General features: G+C 36.6%; 1 long non-coding RNA gene across 1 annotated transcript in view; it reads left to right on the top strand.

Moving 5' to 3' along the window:
- The first annotated feature begins 7,908 nt into the window (after window positions 1–7,908).
- LOC107580166 (uncharacterized) overlaps window positions 7,909–16,070 on the top strand; it is a 32,113-nt gene continuing 23,951 nt past the window's right edge. Inside the window, exons 1-3 of the long non-coding RNA XR_001608597.1 lie at window positions 7,909–7,975; window positions 8,997–9,111; window positions 9,338–9,512. This is a non-coding gene — a long non-coding RNA (uncharacterized lncRNA). The remainder of the gene's footprint in view (window positions 7,976–8,996; window positions 9,112–9,337; window positions 9,513–16,070) is intronic.

Here is a 16,070-nt window from a genome sequence, read left to right on the forward strand (position 1 = left end):
AACTGCAACTAAAATAAAAAATAATAAAACTATATAGACAACAAGACAAAAATGCAACAAGCTGACTAAAACTAACTCAAATGAAAAGGGAAAATATATAAAATAAAAATGATTATTAATAACAAATATTAATAAAATTTACAGTAGTATCTCAATATTACTAAAATAACACTGATGTGTAACATTTAATGTAGTATGTTTTGATTATTTTATTAAATATCTATCTATATATATATATATATATATTAGTGCATAAAAGGCAGATGAAGCGTTTATCAATTCGTACTACATCCGTTTACTTTCTTTAACGTGCAGCAGAGTGTTAGGGAACTTCTCTGTGAAACATGAAACCTCAGGGAATGCTTCCTCACTCTTCACAGGAAACAGGAAGTTTCCCATCAGAACGCATCTGTGTGTCTCACCTCCGTATTCTGCTCGTTTCAGACTCCATCGTGGCCTCATCAGACCTGCACTAACTCTCCCGATCGATGGGTACCTCCTAGTGACCGCGGCGCAAGTTTCGTGCTCTGTGGCGACCGGAAATGAGATGTTGCATTAGTTCCAGACGATATATATATATATATATATATATATATATATATATATATATATATATATATATATATATATTATTATTTGTATTTTTTTGCCAGTGCCATTGTAGAAATGCATTGTTCAACCATGATTCATTTATTCTAAAGTAAAAGTTTTCGAAAATAGGGGGTGACTGATCATGTGATCTGAAAATGGCAACCTCCATCAGATGACCTGCTCCATGTAAAATAAAACTTTTATTGGGCTACTGACACTCAATTATTTCCATAATCAACACATTTTTTAAAGTAAAATTTTTTTGTCAACATTTTGTCATAAGGAAAAAATTAGCAGATATACCTTTAAAAAACGTAATTTCAAGGTCAAATTTAATTGAGAGGCCGTGATTTGCACTCAGACAAGCAAATGTTAGCAGATGTGGTCTCCCAGACCAGAAGTATTGTGTTGCGGTGATGTAACTTGTAGACACTGCAATATGTTGCTTTTGATGGCACAGCAGAGTGTTACGACAAGCCGAGAGTATCCACCCATACATGTTCTATACTTTTTGTCATTTACTTATCTACTCCCTCTCTCTTTTCCCCCTCATTCCTTCTTTCTTTTCTTGAATTATTCAACAATGTCACAGCAGTGACCTGTCCCTTGTCAGCACTGCCTGCAGTACCTGCAACTCTGAGGCTGTGGTGATGTGAGGTCTGTCTCTCTTCTTTGCTTTCTCTCTCTCTTTCTCTCTCTCTCTCTCTCTCTCTCCTGGCTGTAATTTGTGTCGGTGACAGCAGGTTGACGACTGAGCGGCAGCATATGTTTGTGTGTGGGTGTGTGTGTTCATGAGGCCTCCTAACACACATTTTCTCCCTCTCGCTGCCGTGTCATTGTGAGAAGCCTGGAGGAGACAGGCCGGCGGTTTTTTAACCCGGCGCTCCGCTGTTCACAGCTGCGACTTGTCACATTAGTCAACTCAAATTTTAAGAAAATCAATTCCAAAGTTTAATTCGCTCGACTCCCATGCCTGTTCTCCCTCCGCATCTTGGCCACGGTGCCCCCCGCCACCCACAGCACCTCATGAAACAGACTCCCAAGGGGCACAAGTCATCAATCTTAAATCACGTCCTCAAAACTAATGGCGGAGCTCTGTGCCGGGCCTGCTAAATTTAATTATTAGTGAATTGACATAAAACTGCTGGGATTATTTTAGGGACAGGCAGTGAGAGACTTAATGACAGGAAGTGGCGGTGGGGTGGAAGGGAAGGGAGGATGTGGCCAGAGTGAAGTAAGAAGGGAAACGATTCAGAAGGGTCTTTGCTTCCATCCGCAAATCATCGAGGCATGTTCACCTGTGCAAGCTGCCAGTCTTGGGCCAACTGGGACTTTCTGTGTTAATATGTGAACGCAGACGCTTATAGCTACGCAAGCGAGAATGCGTAGCATTCTCAAAGCACCACTAGGGGCGCTGTAGTGTGCATTAGCTTAAACGGTCTGGTCAACTGCTGTCATGGTAGAGAAACACTTTGAAAGTTGACACATTTTTTGCTAACTACCTGAATAATACCACATTTGATTCGCCACTTTAATCAATTTGTAGCCATGTTAGTAAAACAAAATGATTATGAAATAGATGTTTTTTTTACTCTTTCTCGTCTCTTTAGATGTCCAAACTTCACCACCTCAGCTTTATAATCTCGGGAGGAACAGGTGACTTTTGTTAGGGAGATGCGAATGTTTCTGAATCATCAAAACATTGCGTACTTTTTAAAGTGAGAGTGTTGAGAGGCTGTGGTTTTGCCAGTGATTACCACAAAATACTGTAATAAAAAGACAATAAATACATTAACACATATTTCTACTGAATTGACTCTGCCAAAACTAACTCTCTTTGTAAATGTCGGCATCTTTACATGTTTTTAAATATATCCAGACAGTCAGTTAGTCAGATGTTAATTCAGTAACTGCTCTAACAAATTCAGTGAACAGTTCGTTTGCAAATTGATAGGTCTGGAAGTTTGAGTCTTTTGAGTTGTTAAAATAGCTGACTCGGAGTCATTTGTTCTGGACTCGTTGCAAACTCGTAGCTTTGTTAATCTTTTTTTCAGACACACATTCTTTAATCTTTTTATTCAAACTCATCACTCTGGAATTAGTGAGTCTTGTTGACTGATTCATTAAAAGACAAATTTTTTTTATGAATTGTTAGATATTATATTAAATGATATTGTAACAAATTGTAAAATAAATAAATAAGTTTCTTTAAAAAAGTTAGTTTAGTATCTAATATTTTGTGCAATGTTTAAAACATACTGTTTGCTTAACAACAAATGACTCTTACGAGCTAGTTAATTTAATGAATCGCACAAAACGTTTGAATCACACCCTGAATTTGTAAGCACAGTTACTGAACATCTCAACTTTTTTACTGGCTGGATATTTATCTCAGTCTGTAAAGATACTCATTTACAAAAGTGTCTTGTGGTAATAAATTAAATTGTAAATACAGTATATTATAGTTTAGTGTGTAGGTCAAAAACTGAATTCTATAGGAATTAGCTGGCGATTCCCATCACAACCTGCCAATATTGAGTGGTTTGGGCTTGTAAACTGATGTTGAGATGTATTTAAAGGAGTTTTCCCTCCACCGGGTCTTGTTTTGTGTATGAGTGTGTGTGTTTAGAGTTACAGCTGTGCTCCCAGCACATGATGGTGATGGATGAAAGTTGTTCTCTCCCAGAGCACAGCACTGAATTAAATTGAAAGGTACTGTTGATTCCCCCCGTTACCACCTCAGAATCAAGTTTGTTAGAAATTGATTTAAGCCAGGGGGGTCTTTGTGGAAAGAAGAAGGCAGCGATTTCCTCTTGATGGGAAGGGATGATTAGATTTGTTTTGTCTCACTTTTTTTCCTTTGCTGGTGTCAGCAAATCAGATCAGCTCTCTACCTTGTCAACACAAGCTCCTTGTTGAGCAGTCAAAGCTAATTTGCAGACGTGCCACTTGGTTTTTTTTTTGTCTTACTTCCCCTGATACCACATTCCCTTTCTTCTTCTCTGTCCGCTGAGATGTTTTGACACTAAACGTTGACTTATCCTTATTGGCTTCCACTGTTTAGCCTACACTCTGAAAAATAAAGGTTCTTTATTGGCATCTAAGGTTCCATGAAGAACATCCATGGAATCTTTATAGTGGAAAAAGTTATTTAAAATGTTCTTCACACTAAGAAAATCAATGGTTCATGTAAGAACCGTTCACTGAAAGATTCTTCTATGGCATCACTGCAAAAAAAACCTTTTGGAAGATTTTTTAGATTGTAGATGAGGAGTTAGGAAGCTGTAGAGGTTGGCCGTCATCTTTTCAACAGGATGGTTTCCTTTGGGGAAAAAGAGCTTCTGACTCGTCATTCATCACCGGTGGTTCTGGTCTGTTTTGCAGTCTCCAATGGCAGGAGTCTAGCTCTGTCTCATCCATCTTCAGGCCAAAGTCTCACCTTAGCACTGCAATTAAACCTCAACCTCTTGTGCGTAATAAACAAGTGGTCCATGTAAAACCGGATCAAATGCGGGTTATCATATCTTCAGCTGTTTAATTCAATTCACAGACGGGCTGTTACCTCCACACGGTTTTTACCTTCGGCCCCGTAAAGTGTCAGTCAACGTGTCATCAGGCTTCCCCCAAGCCGCCCCGGGACGGTGTCCTGTTTTCAAGACTTCAGTCCTTCCCTTCACAGCGACTGAAAGAGACTAGCGCTGTAAACCTCCATGTCTGTGCTGTCCACAAGAGATTTGTCAATACACTGAACCATATAGGTTCTGGCAGGCTTTCTACAGGGACAATATTTGCCTTGAAGTACTGTCTTTTCTCATCTTCAATGTCAGCCCGTGGGCTGGAAGACAACATATGTTCTCTTCATGTCCACCAGACATGGCCCCACCAGTCACATGACACATTATTGAGCTTAAACACATCACATATTTCAGCTTTCTTCACTACTACGAGTACAGATGGCGCAAATTACCGTCGCAGAGATACTTTGACAAACGCGCAGTGTCCCGGCACCGGAATGACAAAATCATTAATTGGTATCGAGTATGTTGGTGATTTTTCGCACAGCATGAAGGCCTGTCTAAAACTCACAGATGTAAAAGATTAATATGTCGCCTTCAGGTAGGTGAGATGAAAATGATGACTCCTGACTGTTTGGAGTTGCTCTCCTCTTTAAACAGAAGAGGAAAGCACTTCCTCTTCCTCCTGGGGAAGTCTCTTTTTTGTCCTTGAACGGTCTCAGTGATGGTGACCCCTCTGGCTGTGGTAATTATGACAATTTGAGGAATGGCCTGCAGCTATCAGTGCTTTCCTCTCATTTACTCAATGTGGGATTAAATTGATTTTACCACCCAAGAAGCCAACTAAATATAATCATATTATAAACCCTTTCTCTGTGTAGAAAGTGGATTTTGTACTCCATTTCTGCTGCTTTAAAACTATAAATAGTTTTTAATGAATTTGCTGTTTTCAGTATTGTGAAACATTTTTCAAGTAAACAATTTATTAATAAGTAATTCAACATTATGCAATTCGTGTCAGATCTGTGTTTCATGAGATTTTAAATATAAATCTTTGGGGGGAAAGCCTTCAAATTAATATTTAAATGTTAATTATAGAATATAAATCTTATTTGAGTAATAATAATTATAATCCTATTTTTGGTATAATGATTGTCTGTTTTCGTTTGTTAATGAATTTTCAGTATTGTGACACTTTCATCAAGTAAATAATTCAACTATGTAATTAGTGTCAGATCCGTTTCTTGAGATTATAAATGATTCTTATTTTTTCTTCCAATTAATATTTAAATACTAATTATAGAATATAAAGCTTATTAAATTTGAGTACTAATAAAAATAATTTTTTGTATAATCGTTTTTTGTTTGTTTGTTTTTAATGTCAGATCTGTTTCATGATATTTTAAATATGAAGTTTTAAGAAGTCTTCAAGTTTATATTTAAATGCTAATTATAAAATTGTTCATCATTTATTATTATATTATTACTATTATTATATAAAGTATATTTACAGTTATGTTATTGAAAAGTATCATTTATTATTATGAGAAGTATTTTATTTAGTTAATTATTGACATTATTTTATCTCAAAAGAATCAATATGGTTATATGATATGAGAGACAAACAACTAGCAGTAGTTAGTTACACAGTTTAGTGATCATTATGCAAACGTATTTGACCACAGAATGACATAATTGACTAATCAGAGGCTATTAAATAATATTATGAAGAGTTACCCAAGTATTTCATAGTACATTACTCCATAACCTACTGTGTATGAAAACGCATTTCATTTTTTAATATTCAGTCAAGTATTTCAGTGCAGGCATAACCCAGAGTCCCACGTTGAGAGCTATAATCTTGCGCCTCTCTGGATGTGTGGAGCCCTTGTTAATGTTAAACAGAGATTAGCCCTTTCATTTGCCATACAGCTCAGTTCTCGCCCCCTCGTCTCCTCTGCCCCCTTCAAGTATTCAAAATGAATACTACCCTCAGCTCCGAGGCCACTGTCTGATATTAACAAAGTAATAAAGAGAATGAATTTTTTAAAGCATATATTCTTAGAGGGTTAATATTAGACTGTTATCAATGAGAGGTCAAGTGACGTGGGGAATTTTGCAGTCAGTTGAAGGAGCTCTGCAATTTTGATAGCTTAGTCGTTATTCGTTTTACTTTATTTTATATGTCTTAATATATGACGTATAGGTGAGCAGCCTTTTTTACAATGAGTTTTTTGTGGTTGGTAGTTATTTTTACCACCAATTTGTTAAATGGATAAGCTGATTATTTGGGGATGCATACTAGGGTTTTTTGGCCAAAATATCCAGAACACAAACTTTATTACCCCTTTCTAGATGTGATGCCATCTCTCCTTCTACCTCTCCAACATCTCAGTTCCTCTCACTTCTTCTTTTCTGTTGTCCTCTCTCACCATTAATCTTTCTGAAAGGCCTGATATCATCCATCTCCCCAGTCGGCTATTCCCGAAGGGTAAATTACTCCAGAGGCCCGCGTGGCCCCGCTCTGTATCAGGTTGACCCACGTCTTGTTTGCCATTTTGTGTACACCGCTGTTTATTTAACAAGGAGCAGAGTGAGAGGGCCTTCCAGAGACGGTCCTTTAATAGTAACTTTGACACCCGAGCTGAATAATAACCCTCATTATGGAGTGGCTGACAGCTCCTGAAAGTGCTGATTTATGAATATGCTGGGGGCTGAAGCCTGCTGCCTTTCCCTGCTCGCTCTCCACGGCTCCGCCGGCATCTCGGGCTGCCACCGTCCCTGTGCTTCCACCTTCCTCTCCTATTCCCCTTTCTGTGCTAGTGATTACAGGCATATGAGGTCAGGAGACTGTGGGCCGATCTGAGAGTCTGAGAGCTCTGAAATCAATGGTAGTTGTCCATTGAGACCAAGAAATACATTTCCTCTATTGGTGTTTAGATGAAAAAGAAAACTATATAGGATTGATGGTGTATATATGGATGGATGGATAGACGGGAGAAGAGATGGATAGATGAATAGAAGTAAATGAGTAGGTAGACATCGTAAATGGGTAGATATGGATGGATAAATTGAAGTAAATGGGTAGGTAGATACTGTAGATGAGTAGATATGGATTGTTGGATAGATGGTAGGTAGATGGGTGAAGAGATAGATAGATGAATAGAAGTAGATGGGTAGGTAGATACTTTAGATATGGTAAATATGGGTGGCTGGATGGATGGGTAGGTGGATGGATCGATGAATGGATAGAAGTATATTGGCTGGTAGAGAGATAGATAGATGAGTAGAAATGGATAGTTGGATAGATGGTAGGTAGATGGGTGAAGAGATGGATAGATAGATGAATAGAAGTAGATGGGTAGGTAGACAGCGTATGGATGGCTTGATAGGTAGGTGGATGGATAGAAGTAGATGGGTTGGCAGAGAGATCATCTTTGTAATCTTTTGGCAAAATGTAATTTGATCCATCTCGTAAACAATTTTCCTTTTCAGATGACATAATCAAGACATCTCATTTTTCAGCCCTTCCCTCCAAACATATGTCATGTTCAGGAAGTCAGTTCATAATCAACTTAAAAATCTAAAAAGCTGAATTTTTCAAAACTTGCAATTGTTTCTTTTTATTTTTCGGATAGTTGTTCATGAAATTTTAAACCCCCCCCCCCCCCACGAGATTAAGCCTGTATGTATACTGTATGTATTAACCCTTTTTAAAAACACCCATATCAAAGCTTGCCTAAATAAATAATGAGATATATATTTCTCTTTTTTTGACACCCCAGCAGAATCAGTTAAGCAGGGAAGGGATCTCTGGGAAGACTGCGGGTTTGGAGAGGCCTTGAGCCCGAGCTTTGGACACCGTGGAGGTGGGATATCCAGTGGATATGCATAAACGGGTTGAGGAGGATGAAAGCTGTTCAGCAGATAAAGCCATAGCAGCCTGTCGGAATCCTGCTATGCCGGCCCTGATTTATGGCCATCTCCGTCGGACTCCCTACCAAATCCACCCGCTGCCTTTTTGCTCAGTGGAAATGTCTATGTTTGAGCCGATAGTACAACCAAAGTTCACATACATGCAAAGTGACGACAAATTGTTCATAGGACTGGTACCACTAGACTGTAAATGTTGTCTTTAGAAGACAATAGCAGGAAGACGAAATACTTTTTTAAATGCAACTCTAATTACAGTATATAAATTTACTTTATAATCAGCCACTTGCCATGGTGAATAAAGAACATTTTCTGGCCATAAATTGATTTTGATAAATTAATAAAATAATGTATAATATATTAACATTTATTTTCATTTCATTTAAGCTATTGGCAGGATCTACAGTATAACGAGAAGATAAATCCTTGCCAGTTGCCATGGGTGAATTAAGAACATTTACTGGCAATAAATTGATTTTTTATAAATTAATAAAATAATGTAGAATTTATTAAAATAATGTTTTAATAAATTTCTTAGCAGACATGAAACATGTTATATTATTTGATTTATTTTATACATCTAAAATACATTTAGGCCCCTAGATAAAGTTCTTATGGTAAATTTTGGTTTAATTGCTGATTATTTGAATGCTTTTTTCAGACAGATAGAAGAGAGTGACAAATAAAAATAAATAATGTGATTGCACTGCAGCTCTGACAGAGCTTTCTTAAATCTTAAAGTTTAAACTGTTCATGTTTTTCTTCTTTGCCAATCTGCTCTTCCATAAATACTGTATGAAAGCCAAAAAGCTTTCATTGACACCAAAGCTTAAACATGATGCCTATTATCAGCAGTCCACTCTGAGCCAAAAAGCATCTCTAGAGTTGCAATGCTGTAGTATTTGGTGCTGTTTTTGTGTCATTAGTGTAATAATGATGTGTGCATGGTTTCCTCAGGGACGTGGTCTGGTTCGTCACACTGAACCTGAGGACACAGCTGATGCCTCGGAGTAGCACTCTGATGTTCCCAGTTCCTCCTCTCTCGCACAGCATTAAAAAGTCTGGATAAAAGGTAAGGAATAGGCTTTATTAACTTTAAATATGCATGATGTTTCTGAGAAAAGTGCAGTACGGCATCGAGAAACGTCCAAAAGCTTGACTACTTATTTCTTCTTATTTTTTTCCGTCTTCCTTTCTCCTTCTCAAAAATTGTAAATAATTGAAAACAGAGAATGGAAGGAAAGGGGGAAAAAGACACCAAGATTCTGACACTCTCTGCATAAACATCTCCTTATTAGTGACCCTAGATGCCCAGAGAGATTCTGCCGCCACACACACGCAGTCACAGCGGCTCTCACCAGCCTCGGCTCTGGCTCATCCAGTGTGACTGAAGCACCCCACTGAGAGCTCAGATGTCAGAGGTCGGCCTTCACCATCATAACCTCTACAGACATGTCCTCCGGTCTTTCACAGGTGACTCATAACTGTGAACTATTAAGCAATGACATCAGAGAGTTTGTGCTGTGTTGTGAATATATTCATGGCAAAAAGGCATTGTTAGGCAAAGTGTTTCTTTATAAATGTTTTGTCAGGTACAGTAACTTCATTTTTTTTGAATGGCACTTCCTTTTAAAAGTTTGGGGTTTGTCAAGGAATAAATTATATTTTAATATACAGTATATTCAAATAGAAAGCAGTTATTTTAAATTGTAATAATATTTCACAAATTGACTGTTTTTTACTGTATTTTGTTTGTTCAAATAAATGCATCATAAACATTACAAAATCTTACCGACCCCAAACCTTCATAGAGTTTCATAACTCTTGCTGTATTAAGTATTTTTGCGTGTATATTTTAATATACAGTATATTCAAATAGAAAGCAGTTATTTTAAATTGTAATAATATTTCACAAATTGACTGTTTTTTTACTGTATTTTGTTTGTTCAAATAAATGCATCATAAACATTACAAAATCTTACCGACCCCAAACCTTCATAGAGTTTCATAACTCTTGCTGTATTAAGTATTTTTGCGTAGCTGGAACCGCATATCGACTGATCAGAGTCTGTTTTATTGAAACGCACTGATCTGTGATTATAGGTTTATTGATTTATACTTAACCTGTGAATCCAGAGAAAAACGGCTCTAATAATTATTATCCAGTGGTTAAAGACGTTAACATCATGAAAGAAACATCATGTCTGTGAAACCTCCCGCTCGGTCGATTCCAGGTAACATTGTTGTAATGGTTGTCTGAATAGGGCAGTGTCATGCTATTCGATTAGGGAGCTTCTTTATGAAAATATACCGTGCATTAAAAGTGTTAAGACATTCAGAGTGTAACATTTTGAAATGGCTTATGATCCTACATTTAAGCAAATGAAAACAAGGCCAAGAGATATCTTTGTCGACGGTCTTAAAGGAATAGTTCACCCAAAAATGAAAATTTGCTTAAACTTTACACACTAAGATGCAGTTTGTTTCATCATCAGAACAGATTTGGAGAAATGTAGCATTACATCACTTGCACACCAATGGATCCTCTGCAGTGAATGGGTGCCGTCAGAATGAGAGTCCAAACAGCTGATAAAAACATCACAATAATCCACACGACTCCAGTCCATCCGTTAATGTCTTGTGAAGTAAAAACCTGCTTGTTTGTAAGAAACAAATCAATCATTAAGACAGACTTCTGTCCTGGAAACTCTCATTTTCATTTGTGCCTAATTGAACATGACGTCTACTTTGACTAAGGTCTATACTTGGAAAGGAACGAATTGAACTTGAATTGACCTTTTAAGTCAGTCACTCAGTGATTATTCACAGAAGTCATGCTTCTCTGCTCCTTAGTAAAACAAACCGTTTGTAATAGTTGTTATAGTTGCTCTGAATCTTTACCTGTGATGGGAGTCTTTCTTCATCCCACGCACATTGCTCCTTCCACATCTTCATTGAAGGTGTCAGGTCAAATGGATAAACAGCATGTATTTACCCATCGTCACGATACTGTCAAACATGCCTCTGTACCAGCGCTCGCTGGGGTATTTTTGACTCTCGTTCGCTGTCTTCTATTTATTATTACCTACGTTGCCTTTATTATCTCAAGGCCTCTCACTAGCCGGTGATACATGGACCCTCCTCTGAATTTTAATTTCAGAAAAGTGTGATTATTCCTGCCAGGGCCCTGTAAGAGGACGTCCTTCATGGTTTTCTCTCAGTGATGGATTAACACCCGGCCGGTTAATGAATGGGCCTCATAAGTAGTTAATGCTGTTTTAAGGTGCAATTTCTATTAATTTTCTAGCCAGCGTGACTCACGTTTTCTCTTTTTTTTGGTAATCATTTCTTCTGCAGCTTGCATTATACACACACAGACACACACACATACACACAGATATATATATATACACACACACACATTTTTGGACATTTTTATTGTTAGGAAAGATTTAAATGTTATTTTAACTTGAAATGAATAGTTATATATTTATATTTTAATTAGTAGTTTTTATTTTACATGTTTCAATAATGTTTTTTATTCTGCATTTTTACTAGCATTTCTTCTGCAGTTTTCACTATACACACTCACACACCTTTGGACATTTTTATTGCTTTGATTATCGCTTTGATTACTGTTTGATTTGAACTTGAAATTAAATATTGTATTTTTATGTTTTAATTAATAGTTTATATTCTGCATTGTTTTGTTTTGTAATTATTTGTACTATGTATTTTTATGTTTTTAATTCGTATTTGAATTTGAAACATTTAAATTCTTATATGTAATTTTAATTTTAGTCTTTTGAACATTTTTATTGCTATGAAAGGACAGGAGATTATCAAAAGATGGCATAACAAGAATTGTAAACTCGAACCCTCATCACCCACATGAGCACCACTCAATTTGCCATGCAATGTGTGCTTTTCATATCTTTTGTCTTTTTAACCATGTGTTTCCTCATGCTTTCTTTGAATGTAAGAGCTCGCAACTGTGCTCCGTCATGCATTTTATTGACAGGTGCTGTAATCTTTAGATCCCTGCAACACACACAACACATATGTAAGCTGTCAGCCTCCGAGCCAGGCCTAAATTACAGCATAACAGGCTAAGCTAAAAGCTCCAGTTAGAATACACCATGCTTCAAAAAGCCCACGCAGGATGGTTAAATTACCGAGCGGCTTCGTCTGAGCGCGAGAAGGGGGATGCGATTCCTTCCCGCTCCAATGGGTAGATTATTCTCAGGTATCAGGAGCCAAGAAAGAGGATTATTTTGGTGCAAATAGAGTTGTCAGTTTGGGAACTCCAGATGCAGTCATTTCCATCTTGGGATAATTATGGGATCAGAAGTGAGGTTTGGGTTGAAAAGCTAGCGCAGGATGAGCTATCACTCTCTAATGAAGGATTTTACACACTGAGGGTGAGCAAAGTGTCAGCTAGAGTTCTCTCCTGATTCACACCTTTATTCCTCCATCTGTTTTAATAGGAGAGGGCCTGTCTGACCCGGCAGAGAGCAGTGATAATTTTGTGCTTTGTCTCTTCTTGTCTATTAGGGGGTTAAAAGTGTCAGGAGAGTGGGTACCATTGACCTTTAACCTTTTTCATAGAGCTGTTCACATTAAAGACCCTGTTGTAAGAAAGGGCTCTTTGTTGTGGCCTTACGATGACCACCTCCACTCCAGACTGGAGTATCCGCTCTCCTCATGTACAACAGAGCGAGGTTAGGGCATCCACACAGTGGAAATTCAAAATAGAATAAGAGTTACAATTGTTAGGAAGCAGTGAAAACTAATGGGTTTTGCAAATGCATGGGCTTTGTTTTTACATCTAGGCATTTTTTCAGTTAATAATAGTTGAGTGACAGTGTCAATGTCGAATAAACAGGATGAACAGGATGATCAGGACCCAATGCGAAGCAAATTGATCTTGAAAACTCTGCAAAGGCTTATTTTGTTTAAATCATCCATTTTAAATGTATTCATAATTTTATAGAAAATTTGGTTGCACTTTATTTTAAGATGATGTTGTTACAGTGTAATTACACAAAAGTACTGCATAATATAAAGTACATGTCCTTAGGGTTAAGGTTAGGCTTAAATGTAAAGTTATTAAAGCACAATTGCCATTTAAAAGTCTTATTTTGCTACACAATTTTTAAATTTTTATAAGTAAGTCAGGGCAAGGTAAAACAATGCAATTTATACCTAAAAGTCATTGGAAAAAGTAGCAAAAATATAGTGAAAAATTTATTAATTTGTTATGTTAATATTTAAATAATTGTAATAAAAATGTAAGTATTTTTAAAAATATATTTTAATAAATTATTTATTCATGCACAATTGCCGTAAAAAAAAAAAAATTTTACTGCACAATTTTCATAAGCCAGAACAAGGTATTATTTTTACCCCAAAGTAGTACTGGACATTTTTTATAGTTTAAAGGTGAAACAAAGCAATTTACACATAAAAGCCATTGTAAAAGTTGCAAAAATATAGTGAAAAAAGGGCAAAATCTGTTACTTTATTTAAATCATTTTAACAAAAAGTAAAAATGTAAATATTTGTAAAATATATTTTAATAAAATCTCAACAATAAGCGTGTCCAAAGTCGAAGAGCGTTGCTGTGAATTGCTGTGCAATTAAGGTGGTCGGGGGGGGGTTTAATATGGTTGCTTGATGGTTTCTTACTTGTCCAATTTAATAGATGACTCAAATCTAAATGGTATTTTTGCCTTTTTAATTGGCTATAAATTAAAGTCTGCAATAAAAAAAGCTGTTGCACACCTTTCCTCAGGTCCTAGGATTTGAGATATCATTCATATCATAAATATTGCTCGATTAGTTACACAAGTGGTGTGGTACTGTACACCAAATACAGTAGCTGTAAAACTGTCCTGAATTGTCTATAATAATTATGAATCAAAGGCTTATTTCATAGTTTAGTATTGAGCATTCATTCCCTCCGGTGTGTATGACACGTGAGGGGGTTCCTGCCAAACGCAGGGGTGAATATGTCGCGGTGGGCTGTGCACGCTTGGAAAAGGTCACACATTTGAAGGGATGGCCATTATGTTGGTGTCACTGCATGATGATGTATCGTCGGAGCCAGGCTCTACCTGACACACAGCGAGCACGAATATGATTTCAGAGAGCATTAAAAATTCAACAGCCTGACCTAATTACGCTGTAATATTAAGATGAAGGGCTGCACATCACACCGGGAGCTTGCTTTTGGAATCCATTTCTAATTTTATTTAGTTTGATTCGTCAATAGCAGGAATTGTAACGCCTGATGTGATGCAGTGCTTTAATTGTGGAATTACTTTGTTTGTTTAATCCTTCACCTCTCTACTATATACTATTAATATGCAAATGCTTTCACCCCGGTCAACGTTTATGTTGATATTGTGATTTATCAGTGAGGTGCGGGGTAAGCTGTGCCACGTTTTACTTAAGATGTTCACTAAGAGGACACTAATATGCCTAATTATATTTCAAGATATCTGCTAAACTGATATAAGAAGAACTTAGCAACAGAGATATGGGGGAAAAACTGTCTAGTTATGAACTAAATGTGAACACAAAAACGATTTATTAATGAACAGTGCCATTTTAAAATCTTGTTTTGCAGAGTGATTTTCATGTTTTTATAAATAAGTCAGGATATTTAATATTATGAATGTTTTTCAATGTACAGTAATGCAACTAGTGTTATAGTTGTTATTAATAGTTTGAATTCATTTTTATTTTTACATTTTCTGTTTTTATTTTACTTTTAGTTAAAGTTTTAGTAATTTTTTTATGGTTTTCGTTTTAGCTACCTGTATTAATGCAACAAATGTCAACATTTTGAAATTGTGTTAGTAATATTAATAGTATTTGTGATAGTATTTCTGCATTTGAGTGGAACAGCTTACCCCAAAAGCATCTGACACACTTGTCATATTTTGAAAAGGATGCTTAGTTTATCAAAAAAAAATTATTAATGACTTTTTAATTTCTTTTACTTGTTTTCCAGTTAATAAAAAAATAAATCTAAAAACAGGATGATTGTACTTGAGAATTAAGCAACATTGGATAACATATTTGCCCCCGGTTTCACAGACAAGGTTTTAGTCTAGTCCCAGACTAAAAAGCTGTTTTAGCTGAAAGAAACTTGCACTGACATATCTTAAAATATATCAGTGCCATTGTTTTGTCTCAATATGCACACCAGTAACGTTTTTCTAAGGTCCTAATTGAACTATGGCCTACACCTGGCTTAGTCTAAGCCTTGACTGTGAAACCAGGCCTAAAGCCCCGTTCACACCAAGAACGATAACTATAAAGATAACGATATTAGCGTCCACCCCAGCGAACGATATTGTCTGTTTATTCTAAGCGCACGCGCGTCTGCCGCTTTAAATTCTTGAGCTCATTACAGCAGGATGGATTCTGATTGGCTGTCAGTGTTTTATCGTTCATCAGCTGGAAAAAAATCATTTTGAAAGTGATCACAACGATATCGTTCCTCTGTATCGTTATCGTTATAGTTGTGGTGTGAACTCTGCTATTCTTTAATATTGAGAACGATTTTTAGAACTATATCGTTATCATTATCTTTATAGTTATCGTGCTTGGTGTGAACGGGCCTTAAGGCTTGTTTTCATCGATTATATTTCAAATATAAGCGTATTTTGTTTTACCGAACTGGCTGATTTTCCCCCCTTGCTTTGACATTAAACAAGTCAAAAAAGACAAATTAATTTTTGTATTAAACATGCATCATAAACAGTGTTGCTTCTCAAGTTTACAAGTATTTTTAGATATTTTCAGTGTAAAATCAGATAATTCTCATTCAGAAGAACAGTTATTGTACTGCACTAACACATCTCATTCCTCTCCCCTAGTGTTTAGACAGTAAAGTCCTTCACTTAGCATGTGTGGTGTGTACAACGCCAGGTGGAAATCCTTATTTACAGCATCTGTCTTGCTTTAGGCCCACAGTCTCCACTAAAGACGCAGAGAAGCTGGGATTATACTCAAGATAAA

Source organism: Sinocyclocheilus grahami, unplaced genomic scaffold (genome assembly GCF_001515645.1).
Source record: "Sinocyclocheilus grahami isolate Dianchi unplaced genomic scaffold, SAMN03320097.WGS_v1.1 scaffold33.1, whole genome shotgun sequence".
NCBI classification, from domain to species: Eukaryota; Metazoa; Chordata; class Actinopteri; order Cypriniformes; family Cyprinidae; genus Sinocyclocheilus; species Sinocyclocheilus grahami.